We start from the raw sequence: 27332 nt of genomic DNA on the forward strand, positions 1-27332 counted from the left end.
CAAGAAGTTAGGAAAACCTGAATTGCTACTAGATAGTGCTTTAAATATGTAAATAATGTTATTACATTTCTGACCTAATCCCGCAGACTATAATATGAAAATGTCATATGGTTTAGGGTTTCCTCTATGTGAAGGCAAAGAAATAAAGTTACAGATTTCTTTGAAGAAAACGGCCTCGGGTCGTAACAATTCCAAAAACATAAACAAACCAAGACTCAGTAGTGCTTTGTCTTTTTGCTTTCTCTAACAAGCTTTTTTTTTCCCCATCCTTCTGGGCATTCCAACACAAACTGGGGGTGGGGGTGTCTTACAACTTTTCTTATATTTATGTGGCCAACAGAAGATGAAAGTAAGTCAACATCAACATTTTACTTATTTTCTAAACATGGAGTCATTAATCATTACTCTCTACATAGTTATTTCTGGGGAAAGCTTGAACACTCATTCACACAAAGGTGACATTCATGCACTCACACAACGGTGACATTCATACACACACATGTGCACACATATATACACAATCATATACACATAGATAAAATTAAACATGCAGAAATCAATATAACTTATATATTAAGTTTCACTAACAAAATAAACATTCTTTTCAGTGACATAACAATCCTCAATGTTTTCCAACCTTTTAACAAAGAAGAAAATCTAAACTGATTACTAAATAAACTTAAAAGGTCTAGAAGAACCTTTCAGCCTTTGCACCTTTGTAAGTATCAAAGAAATTAATTTATATTACACACCAAAAACAAGCAACTAAAGCAAGTTGGGAGTGGGAGAGATGGTACTCCTTAAGGCATAGAACAAAAATTTGTTGTCCAGTTCCAAACTGCCTTGAAAACATACACAAAAGTAGCATTATATGGGTACATCAGGCTATATTTGAGGATATATGTAATTTTACAATTTGCATTTGATAACAATTGATGGAAATGGGGACTGAATTTGAAGAAGAGAGGGAATGAGTATGTGGGAGGATTTGAGGGGGGAAGGGAGGGAGAAATGTGATTAAAATACATTTCAAAAAATAAAAATTAAAAATAAACTGTGATTTTTGTACCATTTTTTTCTTTTAATGAAGAAATTAAAAATTTCTTCTTGTTATTTAATATAGTTAATTTTTTGTTGTTTCTTTTGTTTGTTTTTTCCTAGCACCTTCTTCCTTATTTCAAAGAACTTCCAAAAGTTGTATGAATAAATAACAAATGAAAACATATATCTTGGGATACTAGGGTGAAGAAACAGAAAGAAAATAATATATTTTTTAATCAATTTTTAATCTATTTTTCTATTCTGTCACTTAGCTGTCAGCAGAACTATTTGATTTTGTTTTACAGTTAATTTATCAAACAGTTTTTGAATAGATTTTCTCTTATTTTCCTTTTTTAATTAAATTTTTATTTTTTATATTAATTACAGTTTATTTACTTTGTATCCCAGCTGTAGCTCCCTCCCTCATTCCCTCCCACTTCCACCCTCCCTCCCTCCCTCATCTCCTCCCTGCCCCTCTCTAAGTCCACTGATAGCGACCCATATGGCAGCTCAGTATCCAAGTAGGTTCCCTAGCAAGGGGAACAGGGACTGTTTCTGACATAAACTCAGTGACTGGCTCTTTGACCTCCTCCTCCTTTCCCAGAGGGAGGAGCATCCTTGCTTGGCCACAGAGTTGGATATTACAGCCAGTCCTGATGAGACCTGATAAGCTAGGTCAGAAAAGATGTTCTCTTAAATAGAATCCACTAATAAGTTCTAAATAATAGTAATGTACATTTTCCTTAGCCCAATAGGCACACCATCACTAGATTTGGGGGCTTTTCTTCACATAATCAATGATCCCTCTCTCTTTTGTGTATATTACTAAGTTTTCTTTCACAGAGGCCTTATAGCTAGATTATGAAGTTACTTTCTTCTGAAAAAAAATGTAGTTATTTTTATCTACTTATACAAAACATATACAAATCTGTGATTCATTTTTTCTTTCATTAAATATACAAAATAAAGATTTAACTTCAATATTTGAAACTGCATTATTTTCTCAATATCAAAGATATATTTTATAATAATGCATAATACCAGCAAGTGTTAAATATTTAAGATTTACAAGTTAAAGCATTTATCTAGCCATGATTCACTATCTACAAATGATTCTTTCCAGAATACCCACACAGAAAAATCTGTGAATGCTCAAAACCCTTAAAATTTTCATTTGCCCTTGCGTATACATGTATACACACATATATATACATCCTCTGGTATATATTAAATTTTATTTGATAACTTGAAACAAACAAGACAGAAAATGCCACCTAAAAAGATATTCTGTTATTTTACTTAGGACAAAATAAGTGAAAGTTCTATATGTTAATATATATAAACAATATTCCAAAATATTTTAACTCATGGTTCATTGAATCAATACATGTAGAACCCATAAATATGAAAGTCTCATTATTATCCCTAGCATTTTAAATAATATTTGATTTCTATAACATCATTTTTTAGCAAAATAATGCTATGTACAATAACTTTTGATCTTTCTTCCTGTACTATTCTAGTGTTATGACAATAGATACATGCCTGCTTTGTTTTAATTCTTTTCTGTTGTGATAGCAAATAAGTCACTGCATATTTACTTAATGGTAAAACTAATAAGAATGTTAAAACATTGAATTGATTAAACATATAATGCTACTAATATTAACAGCTCATTAGAGAATAATGTGTAACGAAAATAAAATTATCTTGTTTCACTGAAGATGTCCTGGAATATTTAATACCCCTGAGTTCAGCCTTTTCTACTGAAACTTTGAATTTCTTGTTCTTCCATGTGTCTGAACTTGAACAATTAAATTAAATCCATGAATAAAGTCATAGAATCCATACAAGTGAATTATTATAGCTCAATACTATCTTGAATTACACGAAATCCTTATTTAAAAAAAAAAAAAAACTTAGGCCAAACAAAATATTTTATCTATTCATAATATACAAACGCAAAACTTTTCAAGGCCCCTAACATTTGGTGGATATAATAATAATAGTTCATCTCCAACCATCATCATTGATGCACTTCATTAGGACAATGATTATGAAAAAAAAAAAAGAGGGTTCCAAGATGGCAGTGACCAGTGTGCACCATATCTGAAGGGCAGAGGATGTGAAACTCTGAAACTGTTGAGTGGAGGGGCAGCTGAAGCCAGAACACAGACATTGAGGTTTCCAGGGAGAGAGAGAGGGAACAACCTATGAGCTGAGACCATTTGGATCCAGATCACTCCCGGACATCTCCAGTGACTGAGACCTTGTTGGGCCTCCTTCCTCCTTCCTTGGCTGAGGTGGCCCAGAGTGAACACTGCTTCTAGCACAGAACTCTCAGAACTTGCTGCTCTGTATCTAAGACAGAGAAGACTGGCCTCCCAGTCCCTCACTGGCGAGCTGCTGGCTGCTGTACTGGCTACAGAGGTCCACAGGGCCACCTAGGTCTGCAGACAGCGGTAGGGGTTCCCTAGGTTCTCCCAACAGGCATCTGTACTGGCAGTGGCCTCCCAGTTCTGCTGCTGTGGCTGGACACCCAGGGGACCGCTATACCAGCCTTCAAGTTCTACAGCTGCAGCACCACTGAGCTGATGGATCTCCTACACTCGCATTTGCTCTGGCAGGTCCAAATCTGAGAGGAGAGAACAGGGGGAACCCATGTGCTTTCTGATTAGACCTGCTAGAGAGGGAGTGAGCCTTCAAGTGAGTGCAATCAGAGCCCCAAATCCAGGGTCTCTCTACACTAGCAGCCAGACATCAGATACCTCCCACCCACAGCCCCACTGTGGGGAAGATAGGGATTCTTAGGACAGAGTTGTAAACACTGAAGCCCCTGTAGTGTGTGTCTACCAGTGAAGTCCAGTAAACAACCCCTGGAACCCAGAGAGATCTGAATACCAGAAGGACAGAATGACAGGCCTGTTGGCCACTGAGCTATTCAGAAAATCTTTGCATGCACATTGTGCCTGTGAAATGACAGGCACCTGAACCCCCCCTCCCGTGCCTGCACCCCTCTGCTCCACATTCCAGGCATATACACTGTATACCATCATGTCCTTCAAAGCACAGTTCCATGCACAAACACACGCTTGCTAGCCCACACTTGTGCACACTCACCAATGGGAAGTAAAGGCACTTACAGAGGTTCTAAATCAAATGGACTTAATAGATGTCTACAGAACTTTTCAAAAGAGCACACCTTCTTTTCAGCACCTCTTGGAACCTTCTCAAAAATTGACCATATAGTTGGGCACAAAGCAAGCCTCAACAGATAAAAGAAGATTGAAATACTCTCTTCTATTCTATAGGACAACAAGGGACTAAAGCTGGGCCTTAACAACAACAAAAATAGCAAAGATCCTACATACACATTGGAACTGAACAACTCTCTATGCAATGAGAGCTGGATTAGAATCTCTAAGCTCAAAAACACAAGTGACAATGCATGCTGGAGAGGATGTGGAGAAAGAGGAATGCCACTCTGTTGCTTCTGTGAACGTAAACTTGTAAAAACACTTTAAAATCAATTGGGTGACATCTCAGAAAATTAGGAATACTGTTTCCTCATGATCCAGCTATACCACTCCTAGCAATATATTCAAAAGATACTCAAGTATAAAACAAGGATATTTGCTCAACCATGTTCATAGCAGACTTATTCGTAATAGTCAGAAGCTGGAAACAACCCAGATGTACTTCAGTTGATGAATGGATAGAGAAATTGTGGTACATTTACACAATGGAATACTAATCAGCAATTAAAAACAAGGAAATCATGAAATTTGCAGGGAAATGGTAGGATCTGGAAAAGATCATCCTGAGTGAGGTATCCCAGAAGCAGAAAGACACACATGGTATAAACTCACTTACAAGTGCATATTGAAAAATAATATAGGATAAATATACTAAAATTTGTACACCTAAGGAAACTATTCAAGAAGGAGAACCCTAAGTAAAATGCTCAATCTTCATTTAGAAAGGCAAATGAGACAGACCTTGGAAGAGGGAGAAAACAGGAAAAAGGACAGGAGACTACCACAGAGGACTCTGAAAATCTCTACCCAGCAGGGTATAAAAACATATGCTGAGACTCATAGCCAAACTTTGGACAGAGTGCAGGGAATCTTAAAAAACAAAAGGGAGATAGAAAGACCTGGAAAGAACAGGAGCTCCACAAGGAGAACAACAGAACCAAAAGGTATGGTTCCAGGAGTGTTTTCTGAGACTGATACTCCAAACAAAGACCAAGCATGGAGATAACCTAGAACCCCTGCACAGAAGTAACCCATGTCACCTCAGGGTCCAAGAGGGTTCCTCAGTAATAGGAACAGGGATAATCTCTGACATAATATGATTGGCCTGCTCTTTGATCACCTCCACCTGAGGGGGGAGCAGCCTTACCAGGCCACAGAGGAAGACAGTGAAGCCACTCCTGATGAGACCTGATACACTAGGGTCAGATGGAAGGGGAGGATGACCTCCTCTATCATTGACCTGGGAAAAGGGCATAGGAGAGGAAAAAAGAGGGAAGGTAGTATTGAGAGGGGATAAAATAGGAGGTTACACCTGGAATGAAAAGTGAACGAACTGTAGCTAATAAAAAAAAAATGTAAAGGAAGAAAAAAAAAAAGAAATGATGAAAGTCCTCATTCATCAGGCAAATGCAAATAAAACGACCCTGAGATTTCACCTTACACCCATCAGAATGCCTAAGATCAAAAACTCAAGTGACAATACATGCTATAGAGGATTTGGAGAAAGGGGAACCCTACTCCATTTCTGGTGGGAATGTAAACTTGTACAACCACTCTGGAAGTCAGCCTGGCACTCTCTCAGACAGTTAGGAATAGTGCTACTTCAAGATCCAGCTATACCACTCGTAGGCATATATCTAAAATATGCTCAAGTACAAAACAAGGACTTTTTCTCAACCATGTTCATAGCAGCTTTATTTGTAATAAGTAGAACCTGGAAACAACCCAGGTAGCCCTCAATAGAGGAATGGATACAGAAATTGTGGTACATTTACAGAATGGAAACAAGGAAATCATAAAATTAGCAGGCAAATGGTAGGATCTGGAAATGATCATCCTGAGTGAGGTATCACAGAAGCAGAAAGACACACATGGTATATACTCACTTATAAGTGGATATTATACATACATTATAAGATAAATATATGAAAATCTGAACACCTAAGGAAGCTAAGCAAGAAGGAATACCCTGGGTAAAATGATCAATCCTCAGAAAGACAAATGGGATGGACATTGGAAGAAGGAGGAAACAGAACAGGAACCTACCACAGAGGGCCTCTGATAGACTCTACCCAGCAGTGTATCAAAGTAGATGCTGAGACTCATAACCAAATTTTGCACAGAATACAGGGAATCTTATGAAAGAAGGAGGAGATAGTAAGACCTGGAGAGGACAGGAGCTCCACAGGAAGAGCAACAGAACCAAAATATTTGGTCTCATGGGTCTTTTCTGAGATTGATATTGCAACCAAGGACCATTCATGGATACAACCTAGAACCCCTGCTCAGATGTAGCCCATGGCAGCTCAGTGTCCAGGTGGGATCCCTCAGAAGGGAAACAGGGACTGTCTCTGACATGAACTCATGGGCTGGTTCTTTGATCAACTCCCCCTGAGGGACCAGCAACCTTACCACTTACAGAGCAGGACAATGTAGCCAGTCCTAATGAGACCTCATAAGCTAGGGACAGATGGAAAGGGAGGAGGACCTCCCCTATCAGTGGATTTGGAAAAGGAAATGGGAGGAGATAAGGGAGAGAGGGTGAGTTTGGAAGGGAATGAGGGAGTGGGCTACAGTTGGGAAACAAAGTGAATAGACTGTAATTAATATAAAAAATAAAAACTTTAAAAAACCACACACACACACTAAATCTGTTAGAAGAAAAAGTGGGGAAGAGCCTTGAACTCTTTGGCACAGGAGACAACTTCCTGAACAGACCACAAACAGCACAGGCTCTAAGATCAACAATCAATAAATGGAACCTCATGAAACTTAAAATCTTCAGTAAAGCAAAGGATGCTGTCATCTGAACAAAACGACAGCCTATAGACTGGGAAATGATCTTCACCAACACTATATCTGACAGAGTGCTAAAATCCAAAATATATGAAGAACTCAAGAAGTTAAACAGCAAAAAATCAAGTAATACAATTAAAATTTGTTTACAGAGCTAAACAGAATTCTCAATAGAAGAGTATCGAATGGCAGAGAAATACTTAAAGAAATTCTCAAAGTCCTTAGCCATCAGAGAAAGGCAAATCGAAACTACCTAATTTTAAAGAAGTTGAAAAGCAGCAAATCAAGTAATCCAATTTAAAAATGGGAACAGAGCTAAACAGAGAATTCTCTGCAGAGGAGTATCGAATGGCAGAGAAACACTTAAAGAAATACTCAATGTCGTTAGCCATCAGGAAAATGCAAATCAAAACGACCCTGAGATTTCACCTTACACCCATCAGAATGGCCAAGATCAAAAACTCAAGTGACAACACATGCTGGAGAGGTTGTGGAGAAAGGAGAACCCTCCTCCACTGCTGGTGAGAATGTAAACTTGTACAACCACTCTGGAAATCAATTTGGCGCTTTCTCAGATAACTAGGAATAGTGCTTCCTCAAGATCCAGCTGTACCACTCCTAGGCATATAGCTAAAAGAGGCTCAAGTACACATTAAGCACATTTACTCAACTATGTTTGTATCAGCTTTATTTGTAGTAGCCAGGAGCTGGAAACAACCCAGATGCCCCTCAACTGAAGAATGGATACAGAAATTGTGGTACATCTGCACAATGGAATATTCTGACAGGAACTGATTGGCCTGCTCTTTGATCACCTCCCCCTGAATGTGGAGCAGGCCACATACCAGGCCACAGAGGAAGACAATGCAGCCACTCCTGATGAGACTTAACAGACTAGGATCAGAAGGAAGAAAAAAGAAACCCTCCCCTACCAGTGGACTTGGGGAGGGGCATGCTTGGAGAAGGGCAAGAAAGAGAGGGATTGGGAGAGGAAGAGGGAGGTAACTAGAAGGGAGATACAAAGTAAATAAAGTGTAATTAAAAATAAAATAAAATTTAAATTTAAAAAGAATATATATATATATATATATATATATATATATATATCCAGATATATGAACACTGAACTGTAGCATTTATAGTCACACAGCCAAATCTTAAGATTTATAAACAATGTTTCACAAATCAAAGACAAAATTCTCATAGAAGCAAGAAAAATAAGTAAAAATGCAAGAGTTAAAGTGACAGAAAACATGCCATCACAAACTTTAAAGTCCTTCAGTGAACAATATGAAATTGTTTTCAATGTTGAAAAAAGTCAACACTTCTGAGAAATGTTCATGATTCAGAACAATCAACCTTTTAGAAATGAAAGATAAAGCTATTCTCAGAGCAAAAGTAAAATAATCTGAAAAATATTATCACAGGTTCTACTAATAAATGCCAGAGAGATCTCTAAATTCAAAAGAAATGTTTTGATACTCAAGAAAATGTCAGAGTTCATATACACATTCAAAATGTTATAATATTGTAAAGCTGAAGTATAACACATTCTTGTTATTTTTGTAATTTTTTATTAATTTTTGATTTTTTAAATTAATAACATCACTTCAAAATAAGAAAATATAATGTAGCAACCAGTGAAAACTATAATAGTAATGAGCAGGATGTTTTTCATTGCAAATGAGATCATTTTTAAAATATACCATCTTGATAAATAAATTTTCATCCATTTATTTTTCCACATTTGGGATTGTTGATCCAAAGCTCAGAAAAATAAAAGCCAGTAATTGCTTTAAAATATCCAAAAGAGGGAGGGGACTACAGCTTCGATACAAGTCAATGTATAAAATTATTTAAAAACAAAAATAAATAAAAATAAAAAATAAAAACTTCATATTAAAACAGAAAAAAATGAAATATCCAAAAGTAACTGGATTGATTTTCCTTGAACTCCCAGAAATACAGAAGTATCACTGTTGAAGCCTTATACTTAGATCACAGAATTGCATTTAATAATAGAACAAAATAACATATAAAGACACTGCCAAAAGGAAAAATATTGAAAATATGACTCTAGTTAAAAATTCAACCTGTTCCTCAAGGTGGGCAACAGTACCAAAAAATTTGGCTACAGAGGTCTTTTTTGAAACTATTATTCCTACCAAGGACCATGTATGGAAATAAGCTAGAACCCCTGCACAGATGTAGCCCAGGGCAGCTCATCTCCAAATGGGTGTCCCATTCAGGGGAACAGGGACTGTCTCTGGTCAGATGGAAGAAGAGAAGGGCCTCCCCTAACAGTGGACTTTGGGAGGGGCATGGGAGCGGACTTTGGGATGAGGCTGGAAATGTGGTATTGGGAAGGGACTAGGGAGGGGGCTACAGCTGGGATACATAGTGAATAAACTGTAATTAATAAAAAAATAAATTTAAAAAACTCAAACTGCCCCCTCACTTAAAGTCTTTTCCCCTTTTCCATAAATGGTCTTTTTCTAGATTTTTGGATATCAGGGGAGGGAGGAGTGGGGAGCAGCGATGGAGAGGGTATAGAAAGAGGTTGGAGAGAGACATAACCAACACTAATATATATATATATATATATATACACAAACATGTATATGTATATATATATAATGATATGAATATAGATGATATATAGATGAATAGGTGATAGATGATAGATATATAGTAGATAGATGGATAGATAGATAGATAATATATGTTCTATAAAGACTATCATGCCTTCCCAGAAACCAGAGGATGCCAAAAGAAAACAGTTAGGACCAGATGTGATTTAATCCCTTTCTTGTGCTGCTAATCTTAGTTTCCTGGAGATACTCCCTAAACAATAAAGTCTGTAGTTATTGTTCTTGATTGCCCAATACAACTTGATGGTGACATCCTATCAATGAAGACACCACACATATTGTTCAGAAGTCATGGAAAAAATCAAGTTGGTAACAGCCTATTGATGAAGACACCATACACATTGGTCACAGATCATGGATAAATCAAGTTGGTACTAACTAAGAAGTTTCCCCTCTTCCTACTATTTTCTATAGCACAGGAAGTTGTTGTATAGGTTACTGAGCTAAAAATATATCAACAGTATATATTAAACTAAACTATATATTAAACTAAACCATAAACACTACATATAGAATAATGACTGATGTGGAAAGATATGCTCATGGATACAATAGTAAAACCAACATTATGGAAATAACTAAGTAGTTTTTGTTAGACTAAAGGCTCTGTCCTGCGCTATGGGAAAAAAAAAATACTTGCCTGATACTGTAAGTCTGGGAAAGGAAACATGGTTGGGGAGCTCACAATTCCTAGTGGTAAACCAACTACAGTCCTGCTAAAAAGCCATGGTAGGGAACTTTGTTCTAAAACTTTTATCTTTGTACCCATACCTGTCAAGCCTCATCAGGGAAGTTTCTTTGTGCAGTGGTAAATAGTTAATGCAGAAACTCACAACTGATCAAATTGTAAAGAGTTAAAGTTAGTAGACTGCTCAGCCACAAATGGGATATCTTATAGCACTTCATTCCAAGGCTCAGACCACCATGAAAGAAGGATTAAAAATTGTAAAAGCCAGAAGTCAGAGAGTACTGGATCAAATCAGTGTCTTCTGAACATAGCAGAAATGCTGCCTTCATGAACTCATCTATGCTTATCTGCACAAGACTTACAGAAAATCAAGACAGTCGATATTGTAGCATGGAAGGATAACTGGTTCTTTAGTCCCTATCTCTAACTGAGGGGCTTGGATACTTGAGAGTTTCTAAGAGAAGGAAAGCCTGTTTTTATAAGGATGTGGCCACTGGTAAGTTGTACATTCCCCATGGACAAAATGGACTCTATGGGTTACATTGAAAAAAGACTATATGAGGTTGAAGAATAGAGAAGTAGGGTGGGTCTAAGAATTAGTGACAAGAGTGGTGAATATTATAAAAATATTAACAAAATATGCTTTAAAAACTCAATCTCGTTGAATTAATGTATCTTCATCCTTTTGAGAAAAAACTGGAGATAATAAATATAATATTGGCAGTCCAACCTAAGAGGTGAAATTAAGGTGGCTATTTCTTTCCAATACTTCAAACAATAAAATGTACCCAACAGAATAATTACAGGTAAAGTTAACTTTCTGAGATTATCTACTCCTGGATTCTAAAATTTGATGAAATTCTTGCTGTGTTGGTGCAATGAAAGACAAAGAGACATCATTACTTCCATCTCTTCAGTTCAAGTAGGTCTTCATTTTCCCACACAATATATTGGGATAAGTATGATAACTTTAATTGTTGAAGCACCCCACTACTACCACCATGTATGTTATGGAGAAATTAGACCCTGAAATTATTTGGCCTACGTCAGAGAATAAGTGATTAGAAGTTTTCTGATATAATTTAAAAGACTGCTAATGTTTAATTTGTTACATTGCTTATTACACTGGTTATTAGAAAAATGACTTAAAATTTTTCTCCTCAAAACTATGAAATGCATTTTAAGTTTAGGTAATATAATATAGTCAGGAGACATTACATGAGCTTATAAATAGTAAAAGAGATCAGATTTTGGATTTTCTTCATATTTCTAAATTGTTCGTAAAGTGGCAAACCTACTTTGCAAAATATATTTTGATTACATTACCAAGAGCTTTGAAAATATTTTAAAAATATATAAAACTTGAGCATATTTTGGAAATATGCCTAGGAGTAGTATTGCTGGTTCTTGAGGAAGCACTATTCCTGATTTTCTGAGAAAGTGCAAGATTGATTTCCAAAGTTGTTTTACAAGTTCATATTCCCACTAGCAATGGAGGAGGGTTCCCATTTCTCCACATCATCTCCAACATGTGTTGTCACTTGAGTTTTTGATCTTAGCCATTCTGATGGGTGTAAGGTGAAATTTCAGGGTCCTTTTTATTTGCATTTCCCTGATGACTAAGAACACTGAACATTACTTTAAGTGTTTATCTGCCATTCGATATTCCTCTATTGAGTATTCTCTGTTTAACCCTGTACCCCACATTTTAATTGGATTATTTAGTTTGTTGGTGTTTAACATCTTAAGTTCTTTATATATTCTGGATATTAACCCTCTGTCAGATATAGGGTTGGTGAAGATCCTTTCTCAGTCTGTAGGCTGTAGTTTTGTTCTGATGACAGTATCCTTTGCTTTGCAGATTTTCAGTTTCATGAGGTCTCATTTATTGATTGTTGATCTTAGAGCCTGCAACCAAAGACCATGCATGAAGATAACTTAGAACCCCTGCACATATATAGCCCATGACAGCTCAGTCTTCTAGTGGGTTCCCAAGTAAGGAAAATAGGGGAATTCAGTGAAATCAGTGGCAAGATCTTTGATCCCTTTCCCCTGGCGGGGAAGGGCAGTATTACCCTATTACCCATTCACAGAGGAAGACAGTCCTGATGAGACCTGATAGGCTAAGGTCAGTTGGAAGGGGAGGAGGACCTCTGAAATCCATTGATTGGGGAAGGAAATAGGAGGAGAAAGGGGAGGGAGGGTGGGAATGTGAGGGAATGAGAGAGGGAGGTCACACCTGGGATACAGAGTGAATAAATTGTATTCAATAAAAAATAAAGAAATAAACGATGTATATACATATAAAACTTGAATTTTAAGGTTTTATTTTAGCAAGTAAAAAATCTTAAAAATTTTCAGTGATTGATTTGAGGACCCTGCTGCTTGAGGTTGCAAGTCCTCCCAGTCTGAATGGTCTTTCTGAGCTCAGCACTTGATTGAGGACTCCCTCTCCCCAGCGGAGTCACCTACTCTCTGCCTGACCTCATCTGGAGAGCATCTTTAGGCACAGATATCTCTAACCACATCTGATATATGGCCTTTGGCACAATTTCCTGCTTGCTCACCCCTCCTTACATCTATAGGATAATTAGGTACCGTTTCTCCAATCGTTTGATAGGAGCTTGCTGCCAAATGCAAAACAAAGCATCCCTGGAATCCCTAGACTTAACCAATTATGTACACCAATCCTGGGAACCCCCACCCACTCCCCAAGGTGTATAGCCTTTGTTCTCCATGAATAAGTTTAACTATCTCACTGAAATGGTTTCCAGAGGTCATTTGCCATTATACTTGCATGCCTTCCAAGTCCTGCACCTTGCCTCTGCTCCTTCTTCCCTTATGGGCTGGTGACAAACAGCCCCAAGGGAAGAAGAAACCCACAAATAATGAAATAAACAGACAATAAGCAAATATTATGTTTGTCCCTGCAATATTACATGACCTTACATTAGAATTACTTAAGGAATCTGTATTATCCCTCTAGTCCTTACAGAAATTTCAGTTTGAGTGGTGTAGACAATATTTTTTTAAATTTTTTATTAATTACACTTTATTCATTTTGTATCCCCCCATAAGCCCCTCCCTCCTCCCCTCCCGATCCCACCCTCCCACAATATTTTTAAGCTCTGAAGTACAATATACCCAAATATTAGTTGATTTTCTATATGAAGTTTAAGACCTCTGGAAATTCCCTATGTGTTTGTTATTTATAGGGGATATATTTAAGAGTATTTGATTGATTATCTACTTTAGAAAACTGTCTGAGATCCAAGATGATACCTATCAGCACACAACTTACCTAAGGGGCAGGGAATCCAAAACTCAGAAATTGGTGAGTGGAGGGGCAGCTGAAGCCAGAACATAGACACTGAGGATTTCTGGGTAATAGGGGACAACCCGTGAGCTGAGACCATTTGGATATAGGTTGCCAGCGGACTTCTATGAGGACTGAGAGTGGCTAATATTCAAACCCCTGCACTTCCCCTTAATGGGCCTCCCTCCTCAGCAGAGGCAGCCCACAGTGCCAGCTGCTCCTAGCACAGAACATCCTGCTTGGTAACTGAGACAGCAGAGGTGGGCCTCCCAGTTACTTATCAGCGGGTGGCCAGCTGTTCAGGCCTCCAGGGTTCTTGGTCCACTGGCAGACTACCCAGGGCCTCTCAGAGAGCAACTGTACAGACCTCCCAGTTCTGTGGCTGCAGTAACACTGAGCTCACAGATATACTACACTCACATTTGCCCCTGCAAACCTAAATCTGAGAGTAGAGGACAGGAGGAACCTCTGTACTTTCTGATTAGGCCTCCTAGAGAGTGAGTGCGCCTGCAAGTAAGTGCACACAGAGCCCCAGATCCAAGGTCCCTCTACACTAGCAGCCAGACATAGGATCCATCCCACCCACAGCCCCACTGTGTGCAACACAGGGGTCCTTGGAACAGAGTTCTCAACATTGAAGCCCCTGTTCTGTGGGTATACCAGTGGAGTCAAGACAAAAATTTCCTGGCGCCCAGACAGACATGAATACCAGGAAGATGGTATGATAGGCCTCTAGGTCACTGAAGTATTCAAGGAAAGTGTGCATGCACATTACCCCCAACAAACAGCACAAGCACCCTCCGCCCTCCTGTGCTTAAACCCCACATTCCAGGCTCTACAATCTCTAACACCCTATACCTCAAGGCACCCTTCCATGCACATGCCTCTGCTTGTTCATCCACTCTTGTGCTCCTGCACTGCAACATTCCTCACTTACCTACTTCTGAAATACCAACACATGTTCTCAAACTGGTGGATCTTTCTCATTTCTCTGAATAATACTCCAGACACCAGAAAAAGACCCAGTCTGTAGTACAGACTCCAGGAACAAACAGTGAAGGTTCACTGATAAGCAGATATCCAGAGGTTGGCTTAGGAACACATCCAAGAAATATCAGGACGTTATGGCCTCACCAGTAACCTCCAAAACCAATGGCTATTTGAATTCATCAGAAATATAGAAAAATGATTTTTAAACTGTTTCTCCAGTTACTAAAGACACATACATAGGAAATGAACAAATCTCTCAAAGAAAAAGCCACACAAATGGAGGCAAATAAAGAGGAAACAAACAAAGCTCTCAAAGAAATACAGGCAAATACAGCCAAACACATAGAGAAACAGGAAGAGACACAATTAGTGGCATATACAGAGGAAATGAACAAAAAAAAATAGGAGCCATAATAGAAAGACAGGAATACACATTCAAACAAACATATGAAATGGTGGAAGACATGAAAACAGAATTATAATCAATAAAGAAAACACAATTAGAGCTAAAAACCCTGGAGCTGGAGAACTTAGAGAAAAGATGAGGAACCATAAAGGTAAGCATCACCAAAAGAATACAAGAGATGGAAGAGAGACTCTCAGGTATTGAAGATACACATGCATAAATTGATACAACTCTCAAAGAAAAAGTAAAATCTGAAAAGTTCCAAAGAGAAAACATCCAAGAAATCAAGAATGCCATGAAAAGAAAATCTAAGAATAAAAGGAATAGACGAAAAATAAGATTCCAGGCTCAAAGGTCTAGAAAATATTTTCAAGAAAATCATAGAAGAAAATTTTTCTCAACTTAAAGAAAGAGATGTCTATAAACATACAACAGACCTACTGGACACCAAATAGACTGGACCAGAAAAGAAACTCCTCACTTCACGTAATAATCAAACACTAAATCTACAGAACAAAGGAAAAATATTAAAAGCAGCAAGAGAAAAAGGCCAAGTAACACATAAAGGTAGACCTATAAGAATCACACCAGACTTCTCATCAGAAAATATGAAAGTCAGAAGGGCCTGGGCAGATGTCATACAGACTTTAAGGGACCACAGATGCCAACCCAGACTAGTATACCCAGCAAAGCTTTCAATTAAAATAAATGGAGAAAATAAAATAATCCATGAAAAAGCTAAACTTATACAATATCTACACAGCAACCCAACCCTTCAGAACTAGAAGGAAAATTCCTATCCAATGAAAACAACTACACCGAAGAAAACAGGATATAGATAACTTCATGACAAAAAAAAAAAAAAATCAAAGAAAACAAGCATAGAAACAGAGAAACACCATCAACACCGCAATAACAGCAAATAAAATTCATTGGTTATTATTATCTATTAACATCAGTAGACTCAACTCTAACAAAAAGACACAGACTAACTGAATGGTTGTGGAAACACGACCCAACATACTGCTGCAAACAAGAAACAGACCCCTGCAACAAAAATAAACACTACCTCAGAGTAAAGGGCTGGAAAAAAGTTTTCCAAGCAAATGGACCCAGAAAACAAGCTGGGGTAGCTACCCTAATATCTAATAAAATAGACTTTCAACCAAAATTAATCAAATAAGATGAAGAGGGACAATTCATCTCATCAAAGGAAAAATCAACCTGGAGGACATCACAATCCTGAACATCTATGCCCTAAGTAAAAGAGCACCTGTATTTGTAAATGAAACATTATTAAAGCTGAAATCACACATTGATCACAATAGCTTAATAGTGAGACTTCAACAATCTTCCCTCACAATGGGACAGATCATCTAGAGAGAAGCTAAATATGGAAATAATGACTCTTACCGAGGTCCTAAATAAAATGGACCTAATACTACAGAACTTTAAACCCAAACTCAAAAGAGTGTACCCTCTTTTCAGCACTTGATGCAAGGGCAAGCTCTTTGACCCCCACCCCCCAGGGGATGAGCAGTCCTGTTAGGCCACAGAGGAGGACAATCGCAGCCAACCCTGAAGATACCTGATAAAACAGGGTCAAATGAAAGGGGAGGAGGTCCTTCCCTATCAGTGGACTTGGAAAGAGGCAGGGGGGAGACCAGGGAGGGAGTGTGGGGTTGGGGAGGGAATGAGGGAGCGGGATACAACTGGGACACAGAGTTAACAAAATGTAACTAAAAAGAAAAATAAAATAAATAATAATAATAATAATAAAAATTGACCAATTAGGTGGGCACAAAGCAAGATTCAAAAATACAATAATAATCCCTCATATCCTACCAGACCATCATGGCCAAAAACTAGACCTGAAGAACAACAGAAATAACAAAAAGCCTACATACATACGGAAAGTAAACAACTCTCCACTAAGTGACAGCATGGTCAGAGAAGAAATGAAAAAAGAAATTAGAGACTTCCTAAAATTCAATGGAAATGAAGGCACAACTTTCCCATAGTTTTGGGACAAAATGAAAGCAGTGCAAAGAGAAAAATTCATAGCATTAAGTGCCTTCAAGAAGAAATTTGAAACATCTCATACAAGCAAATTAATGGCACACCTGAAAGCCGTTTAAAAAAAAAGGAGCAGAGAAACACAAGAGGAGTAGACTATTGGCAATAATCAGAATCAAACCGGAAATCAATGACTCAGAAACAAATAAAACAATTCAAAGAAACAATGAAACCAAGAGCTGGTTCCTTGAGAAAATTAACAAGATATACAAACCCTTAGCAAAACTAACTAAAAGGCAGAGAGAAACAATCCAAATCAACAAAAGCAGAAGCAAAAAGGAGGACATAACAACAGACACTGAGGAAATCCAAACAATAATTAGGTCTTACAACAAAAAAACTATATACCACAATACTCGAAAATCTAAATGAAATGGACAATTTTCTTGATAGATTCCATCTACCAAAATTAAATCAAGATTAGGTAAATAGATTGAATATTTTCGTATCTCCTAAAGAAATAGAAGCAGTCATCAAAAGTCTCCCTTCCAAAAAAAAAACCCAGGGCCAGATGGTTTTCAGCACAGAATTCTACCAGACCTTCAAAGAAAAGCTAACCCCAATTCTCTTTAAACTATTCCACAAAATAGAAACAGAAGGAACACTACCAAACTCATTCTATAAAGCCACAGTCACCTTGATACCTAAACCACAAAAAGACACAACAAAAAAGAGAACCACAGAACTATCTCTCTTATGAATATTGATGCAAAAATACTCAATAAAATGCTTGCAAACCGAACCCAAGAACACATAAAAGATATCCACCATGACCAAGTACACTTCATCCCAGGCACGCAGGGATGGTTCAATATATGGAGATCCATCAATGTAATCCACCATATAACAAAACTGAAGGAGAAAAACCACATGATCATCTCCTTAGATGTAAAAAAAAAAAAAAAAAAATTTAACAAACTCCAACACCCATTCATGTTTGAAGTCTTGGAGAGATCAGGAATGCAAGGCACATACCTAAACATAGTAAAGACAATATATAGCAAGCCTATACCCAATCTCAAACAAAACAGAGAAAAAAATTAATTCAATCCCCCTGAAATCAGGGACATGGCAGGGCTACCCAATCTCTCCGTATCTCTTCAACATAGTACTTGAAATCCTAACTAGAGCAATAAAAAAAAAAAAGGCAATCAAATAAAAAAGGAAGGTACAAATAGGAAAGATACAACTAGAAAAGGGGATACAAGTAGGAAAGGAAGAAGTCAAAGTATCACAATTTGCAGATGACATGAGTAATCCCAAAAATTCAACCAGAGATCTCCTGCAGCTGATAAACATCTTCAGCAAAGTGGCTGGATACAAAATTAACTTAAAAAAATTAGTAGCCCACTAGTATATGAAAGGCAAAAAGGCTGAGAAAGAAATTAGGGAAACTACACCCTTCACAATAACCACTAATAACATAAAGTACCTTAGGGTGTCTAACCAAGCAAATAAAAGACCTCTTAGAAAAAAAGTTCAAGTCTCTGAAGAAAGAAATTGAAGAAGTTATCAGAAGATGGAAAGATCTCCAGTGCCCATGGATCAGTAGGATTAACATAAAAATGGGCATCATGCCAAAAGAAATCTATAGATTCAATGCAATTCCCAACAAAATACCACCACAATTCTTTACAGAACTTGAAAGAAAAATTATTAACTTCATATGGAGAAACAAAAACCTCAGAATTGCCAAAATGATCCTGTACAACAAAAGATAATCTGGAGGTATCACCATCCCTGATCTCAAACTGTAAGGCAGAATAATAGTAATAAAAACTGTATGGCATTGGCATAGAAAGAGTATGGTGGACCAACGGATTTGAATAGAAGAGCCAGAAATAAACCCACACACCTAAGATACTTGATTTTTAATAAAGAACCCAAAACCATACAATGGAAAAACACAGTATCTTCAAAAAATAGCACCAGTCTAACTCGATGCCTACATGGAGAAAACTGCAAATAGATCAGTATTTATCACCCTGCACATAACTTAAGTCCATGTAGATCAAATACCTCAACATAAAGCCAGACACACTAAATCTATTAGTAGAAAAAGTGGAGAAGAGCCTTGAATTCATTGGCACAGGAGACAACTTCCTGAACAGAACACCAACAGCTCAAGCTGTAAGAGCAACAATCAATAAATGGGACCTCATGAAACTGAAAAGCTTCTGTAAAGCAAATGACACCGTCATCAGAACAAAACAACAGCCTTCAGACTAGGGAAGGATCTTCACCAACCCTGTATCAGAGAGAAGGATAATATCTAGAATATATAAAGAGCTCTAGAAGTTCAAAAGCTAAAAACCAAGTAATCCAATTAAAAATGGAATAGAGAGCTAACCAGAAATTTCTCTGCAGAGGAATATCAAATGACAGAGATACACTTAAAAAAATTTTCAAAGTCCTTAGTCATCAGGGAAATGCAAATCAAAATGACCCTGAGGTTTTACCTTATACCCATCATAATGGCAAAGATCAAAAATTTAAGTGACAATACATGTTAGAGAGGATCTGGAGAAAGAGAAACTTCCTTGCTGTTGGGAATGTAAACTTGTACAACCACTTTGGAAATCAATCTGGCACTTTCTCATACAATTAGGAATAGTACTTCTTCAAGATCCAGCTATACCACTCCTAAGCATATATTCAAAACATGCTCAAGTACACAAGGACATTTGCTTTAAAAACCATGTTTTTGGCAGCTTTATTGGTAATAGCCAGAACCTGGAAACTACCCAGATGCCCCTCAAGGGAAGAATGGATATAGAAATTGTGGTACATCTACACAATGGAATACTACTCAGCAAAGAAAAACAAGAAAATCATGAAATTTGCAGGCAAATAATGGGATCTAGAAAAGATCATTCTGAGTGAGGTATCCCAGAAGCAGAAAGACACACATGGTGTATACTCACTTATAAGTGGATACTAGACATATAATATAGGATAAACATACTAAAATCCATACACCTAAAGAAGCTAAGTGAGAAGTAAGATCCTGGGAAAGAGGATCAATCCTCACTCACAAGGCAAACAAGATGGACATCAGAAGAGGGAGAAAATGTGGAACAGGACAGGAGCTTATTACAGAGGGCCTCTGAAAGACTCTACCCAATAAGATAGTAAAGCAGATACTGAGGCTCATAGCCAAACTTTGGGCAGAGTGTAGGTAATCTTATAAAAGAAGTTGGAAGATAGAAAGACCGGGAGGGCACAATAGCTCCACAAGGAGAACAACAGAACCAAGAAATCTGGGCCCATGGGTCTTTTCTTAGACTGATACTCCATCCAAGGACCATTCATGGAGATAACCTAGAGCCCCAGTACAGATGTAGCCCATAGCAGCTCATTATCCAAGTGGATACCCTAGTAAGGGAAACAGGGACTGTCTCTGACATGAACTCAGTGGCTGCCTCTTTGATCACCTCCCCCCTGATGGGAGAGCAGCCTTCCCAGGCCACAGAGGAAGATAATGCAGCCAGTCCTGATGAGTCTTGATAGAATAGGGTCAGATAGAAAGGGAGGAGGTTCTAACTTATCAGTGAACTTGGAGAGGTGCATGGGAGGAGATGAGGGAGGGATGGTAAGATTAGGAGTGAGTGAGAGAGGGGGTTACAACTGGGATACAAAGACTATAAACTATAATTAGTATAAAAAATAAAAATTTAAATTTAAAGAAAAATGTCTATATTGTGTATGTAATGAAGGAAGACATGATCATTTAAAAAAGTGTAGTTACTTAAGGTTGTTCACAGAAAGACAAGAGTCCGTAAGTCGTTATTAGCTTTGTCAACTTGACACAAACTTACACATGTCTCTAAAGAGGGATTCTCAATTGAAGAACTGCTTTCATAAGACTAGCTTGTGGGAATGTCTTTAAGATATTTATTTAATTGATAATATGCATAGGAGGACTTAGCTCACTACATACATTACTATCCATAGGCAGCTGGTCCTAGGGTGTGCAACAAAAGTAGATAAGAATACCAGATGAGCAAGTAGTCTTTCTCTGTGATCTCTGTCTCATTTCCTAAATCAAGGATCTTGTTCTCAATTCCTGCATTAGCATCCTTCCATAGAAGACTCTAAACTATCTCCTCCCTCAAGTTGTTTTGGTTGGTGTTTTATTGTATCAGCAGAGAAGCAAACAAGAACACTAAAAAGAATTTTGACTGTGCTCACTAAAGCTATTAAAGTAATAATTATACATTTAAATTCCAATGAAAATGTTCCTCATTCTTTTAAAGGGAGACAATTATTAACCTACCATAAACTTACATTTCGGTGGAACTGCTTAAATAGGCTGTTTCTTAAAATTTTCCAAACTTGTTATTTGTGTCTCTGACACAACATATTAATTATTTACTTGGAAGACAATATAGTAAATAAATAAACTGAAGCAATTTCTTTCCATCCAAACCATCATTATTGGTAAAGGATACATCTATAAAAAATATACTAAAGCTCTTTTAAATTTGTCTTTAGAGTTAAGATCCTATTAGCTATTGTGTTAACATTGTTTGAAGCTTATAGGGGATTTTCTTCATTCTTGGTTCATAACTTCATTAATTTCCTTTATATCTCAACTCTTGCTCTGTAGAGGCTTATTTAAAGCTATTCAATTGCTTTAAGTATTTGGGTATGAGTGCTGCTTTATTGATTTTTACTTAGCTTTAAGGATATGATTTAATTTGAATTTGAGATAATAGAAAACTGGCCTGCTTTGTAAACATTGTAGTATCTACATGAGGAATATAATGCCAAACTTAACTTTGTGTTTGATGATTACAATGTTGTATCCTTCATTACACTATGATTTATGACTATTTTTATTTTCAATGTATCTTCTCTTTGAAAAAACACTATCTTCATGAAAGAACAGATTTGGCTTTTTATTCCCTCTTAATTCCTCACATAATACCTAATATATAAGGCAGGTACCTGCCATTTAACAATCATCAGGTAACACTTATGAAATGAAATTAATATTTTCCATGTGGAGGAACACTTTAAACTTACTAAAGATCATCACTCTAACATAGTCAAGGTTATTTTCATAAAACATATTTAAAGTATCTCTTTTTGTTATGTTTTACTCACATCAATTATTGCAGTATATGATTTCTATAACAGATATGACGCTATGCAAGCTGACTGAATGTTCTTTGAAATCAGTTTATCTAAATATTTTAAGTCTAAATTCATTCTATAGACTATATGTACTGATTATTGAATTATAGTATCATAAAATTTTTTCTCACATTTGTAATATTTATCTAATTATGTGAAAAGCTGTGAAAAGCTGATAGTTCTATAAGCAAAACTCAGCTAAGTTGTTCCTAAGAAAATAATTTTATTTGCCAAATAATCATTCTGATAATCCTCTCTGGGTTAGCACAGATGAAGAAAATCAAGCAGGGCAGAACAAAGGAATCTCGGACAGGATTGGAATTGTACTGCTGGGGTTGGGAGCAGAATAGGAATAAGAGGATTACTGTTTTGGAAGTCTGTTAAGTCCTTTAGGCAGCATCACCTGACTTAATCCTTTACAAAGACCATTCTACTATTTAAAGACAAAATAAAATGCATATTCCTTACCAGTTTAAATAACAGACTATAACAACTAAAATTACTAAGCATTGACTTTTGAAAAACCACAAGTAGCTCTTTACAGTTTACCAATCTCATATCATAAATAATACCATCTTTTTCATTCATCTTCTACAATTAACAGAACAATTCCTAAACATTAGATAATGCAACCTTAGTATTTTGCAAGTGTAAGTGAATTTGATTCATCGTTAAACTTTTATAAACATAAATTTTAGAATGAAAGGTTTTTTTAAATGATCTGGTGCTCATTTACTTCTAATTAACAAAAAAAAATTCTCTCCTTGGTAAACTTTGTGATTTATTTTATTTTATTTTATTAATTACACTTATTAATTATTTACATTTATTAATTAATTGCATTTATTAATTATTCACTTTGTATCCCGCCATAATCCCTTCTCTCCTCCCTTCCCGGTCTCACCCTCCTTCCCCCTTCTTCAAGCATGCCCTTCCCCAAGTCCACTGATAGGGGAGGTCCTTCTCCCCTTCCTTCTGATCTTACCGTATCAGATCACATCAGGAGTGACTGCATTGTCATCTTCTGTGGCCTGGTAAGGCTGCTCCCCCCTCAGGGGGAGATTTTAGTCTTTTTTCTGCTTATGTGTGAGGCTCTTGGTTGTATAGTAATCACATCGGGTTTTTTTTTCTTTTTTTTTTACAATCTTTTTAAAAATAATTTTTTAATATTAATTATAGATTATGTTCTTTGTATCCAGCTGTAGCCCCTCCCTTATTCCCTCACATTCCCACCCTCCCTCGATCATCTCCTCCCATTTCCCTTTCCAAATCCACTGATATGGCGGTCTTCCTCCCCTTCCATCTGACCCTAGTTTATCAGGTCTCATCAGGACTGGCTGCATGTCCTCCTCTGTGGCCTAGCAAGGCTGCTCCTCTCTAGCGGGGAGGGGGGAGGTCAAAGGGCCCAACACTGAGTTCATGTCAGAGACAGTCCCTGCTCCCCTTACTAGGGTATATACTTGGATGATTAGTCGCCATGGGCTACATCTGAGCAGGGGTTCTATGGTCCTTGGTTGAGGAATCAGTCTCAGAAAAGACCCCTGTGCTCAGATATATTTGGTCCTTATGGAGCTTCTGTCCTCTCCAGGTCATATTAACTCCCCCTTCTTTCAGAGTCCATGATTCCCTGCACTCTGCCCATGGTTTGGTTGAGTCTCAGCATCTGCTTTGATACACTGCTAGGTAGAGTCTTTCAGAGGCCGTATATGGTAGCTTCCTGTCCTGTTTCTTGTTTTCTCTTACTTCCAATGTCCATCCCATTTGTCTTTCTAAGTGAGGATTGATCATCTTATCCCAGAACCTCTCCTTGTGTACTTGAGCATATTTTGGATATATGCCTTGGAGTGGTATAGCTGGATCTTGAGGTAACACTATTCCTAATTGTCTGAGAAAGTGCTAGATGGATTTCCAAAGTGGTTGTACAAGTTTACATTCCCACCAGCAATGGAGTAGGGTTAATATTCTTATTTTGAATTAAAAATGGCAGTCTCAAAATTACTATATTTTAAGTTCTGCAAAATAAGCCTGTGCTACATATCACAGAAAACATATTTCATAGGAGAGAATCTTTTTTTTCTTTTTCTTTATTTATTTTATTTATTAAAATTTATTCACTTTGTATCCCAGCTGTAGCCCTCTCCCTTATCCCCTCCCAATCTCACCCTCCCTCACTCTTCTCCGCCCATGTCCCTTCAGTTCAAATGAACCTTATTTGAAAATATTTGCCATTCTGTCAAATGATATGATCATCAGAATTTTCATATTGAATTAAATGATTTTCAAACAAGGATATTTCATTATATTTATATCAACATAATAGTTTAAATGTGTTTTTCTTTTATCACTGCCTAGCTCTGGGGTGTGTTGGGGTTGGGAGTTAATGGGTGTTTGTGCAAGAATATGGGAAATTATAATTTGGAAAACACATTTGTATTTTAACTATATCTTCTTTGAATAATATTACAAAATAGGAGCTTTTTTTTTTTTTCTTAACCAGTAGAGACCTTACTAAGATGAAAAACCCTTGCCAGAGTAGTTTTTTTTTTTTTTTTTCAAAATATTTTTTCTGTTTTGCAACTTGGCTAAAACGTGGAACTATTTCTACAGAGATTTTTTTATACCTAGAAAGATTAGCATTCAAGTATTAAATACACTTGAGTCTGTTCAGATGACAGTCATGCAACAATAACCTCAAGAAGAAAGACAAGGAGATGAGGTGGAAGGAGAAGAGGGTAGCTGACAAGAAAACTGGAAAGTGAAACAGTGTTGATGATGATTAGAACAATTCATTAATCTACTTTTCCCAATGTTTGTAATCCACCCCACACCAACATATCACTATATCTGCCCAGAAATTTTCAAATTATCTGTGCAAATTCAGCTCTTATGCTAACTTACTACTTAGTCCTTCAATTGATAACAGTCCAAAGAGTCATTAAAAGGAAATAGTTTTTACACTATACAACTATAATTTTACAGGTCAGTCCCACTGTACCCTTGAAACATAAGTCAAATTGTTTTATTTTTATCAAAAGAACACTATAGGTATTGCAAAAACTACTGACTTATTTAATCAGAGACATAAGCTCAAAGTTTAAAAAAAAAAAAAACATTCCAAGGTGTAAGAGAGATGATTTGGAAACTCTAGTTTGGTTACCAGAACCCACATTGAATGACTCACAATAGCCTCTCCCAGGTTCAGGATATCTGCTAACCTCATCCTGGTTTCCACTGGTGCTCACACACATGTGGCATACACATACACAGGTACACATAGATAAAATACATAAACAAGTACTTTTTACTTTTATTTTAAGATTGTAATGCAATTATATCATTTCCACTTTTCTTATTCTCCCTTAAATACCCCATATACCCCTCTTTCAAGTTAATGGCTTTTGTCATTATTATATGTTATATAATGTAATATATTACATATAATATATATTTTAAATACAGCCTGCTTAGTCTCCATACTGTTCCTTGTATGTATATTTTTAATGATGACCATTAGTTAGTGGATAATCAATGCTGTAATCTTTCCTAAGGACGATTATTTCTCGGACTCTCAGATTTGTTTAATAAGATGCAAAACCCTACCTTGTAGGTCTGAGGCCTCGTTATTGTGGACTTCCCCATCTACTTCTGGCATGTCTATCTGTGCCATACTTGTTCATCTGTTGTGTTAGGCAGTCATGCTGGTGATACTTTATGGTGTAGCTTCTGACATTACTAATAACATTGTTTTTTAAAGGAACATTCTAGAATATGAGTAGTCTGAGTCAATGGTTTATCCTATAATTCTGTTGAACATGAGCTAGCCTTCAATGAAGAAAAGGCCAGATGGAATACTGACTAACAAACTGTTTTACTACATTGGATGCATGAGCTTGATTCTCTCTGGAAATATATTTATAATCGGTGGGCTTGTGCACTTATCCTGCTAAAGTAGCTTATTCAATATATGCTCAAAAATAACTTGTGTATTTTTAGAATTTAGTTGTCATCAAACTTAAGCATTATCAGCACTTACTAACTGAAAGCAAACTATTAAGAGGTATTAAGCAGAAATATTGTAAGTTACAGGATTTATTTCCAGTAGTATAGTTTTCAGAGGATAAAAGAGAAAATACAAAAATCTAGTGTCTCAAAATGTTTGATGCTTCTGGTAGACAAAAATACCCACTTCTACAGAGTTTCTTAAATCCATATTCAGCGGAACTCTGTGAAGAGTTTTGGTTAAAGCATCTACCTTACTAACCACATTTTATTTTAAACAAACGTCACTGATATTTAGTTACTTGTTTCAGGTTTATCCTTGATAGTGTATGCAGAAGCTTTTCTCTCTGAATAGGAATTATATTTGTACAGAGCATGATGACAAGCATACCTCTGTACATGTTAAAGAATTTGGTCATTTGTAAGGCGACTGACCATTGACTTGCATGTCCTAATTATATTTTGCCATTGCAACAAATTTCTGCTTTTGTCCATGTGAACTTTGAGCCTCAAATTTTTGAATTGAAATTTTAGTTGAAGATCTTTTACAACAAAATAAAACCTTAAAACATACAAAAAATGTTTGATGCCAATGTACAAAATGAAAGCTCTTTGTCTTTTAATTCAAAATGCTGATATCTTAGAGTCAATAGCAACAAATATGTTTCTTTGAAAGGGGGTGGTGAGTCTTTAATTATTAAAACAATCGTATTTACCAAATGGTTAAAGAAAAGTACTTTTAACTAAAAAGAAAAAAATAATAAAAAAAAAGTTCAACCAACAAAAGCCAGAGCAATATGGCATCTCCAGAACCCAGTTATCCAGGGGCAAATAGCCCTAGACACCCCAGCATAATTGAAATTCAAGGAGATGACCTAACATCTATGCTCATGAAGAAGATAACAGAGGAAACAAATAAAATACGAAAAGAAATAGAGGAAGCTGCAGCCAAACAGTTTGTGGCCTTTAGAGA

General features: G+C 36.8%; 1 protein-coding gene across 1 annotated transcript in view; it reads right to left on the reverse strand.

Moving 5' to 3' along the window:
* The window catches only part of Dach2 (dachshund family transcription factor 2), a 743535-nt gene that overhangs the window by 552186 nt on the left and 164017 nt on the right, over positions 1-27332 (reverse strand). The gene's annotated exons all lie outside the window — the stretch shown is intronic.

Source organism: Psammomys obesus, unplaced genomic scaffold (assembly GCF_907164565.1).
Source record: "Psammomys obesus unplaced genomic scaffold, mPsaObe1.curated_primary_1811, whole genome shotgun sequence".
In the NCBI taxonomy this organism is placed as follows: Eukaryota; Metazoa; Chordata; class Mammalia; order Rodentia; family Muridae; genus Psammomys; species Psammomys obesus.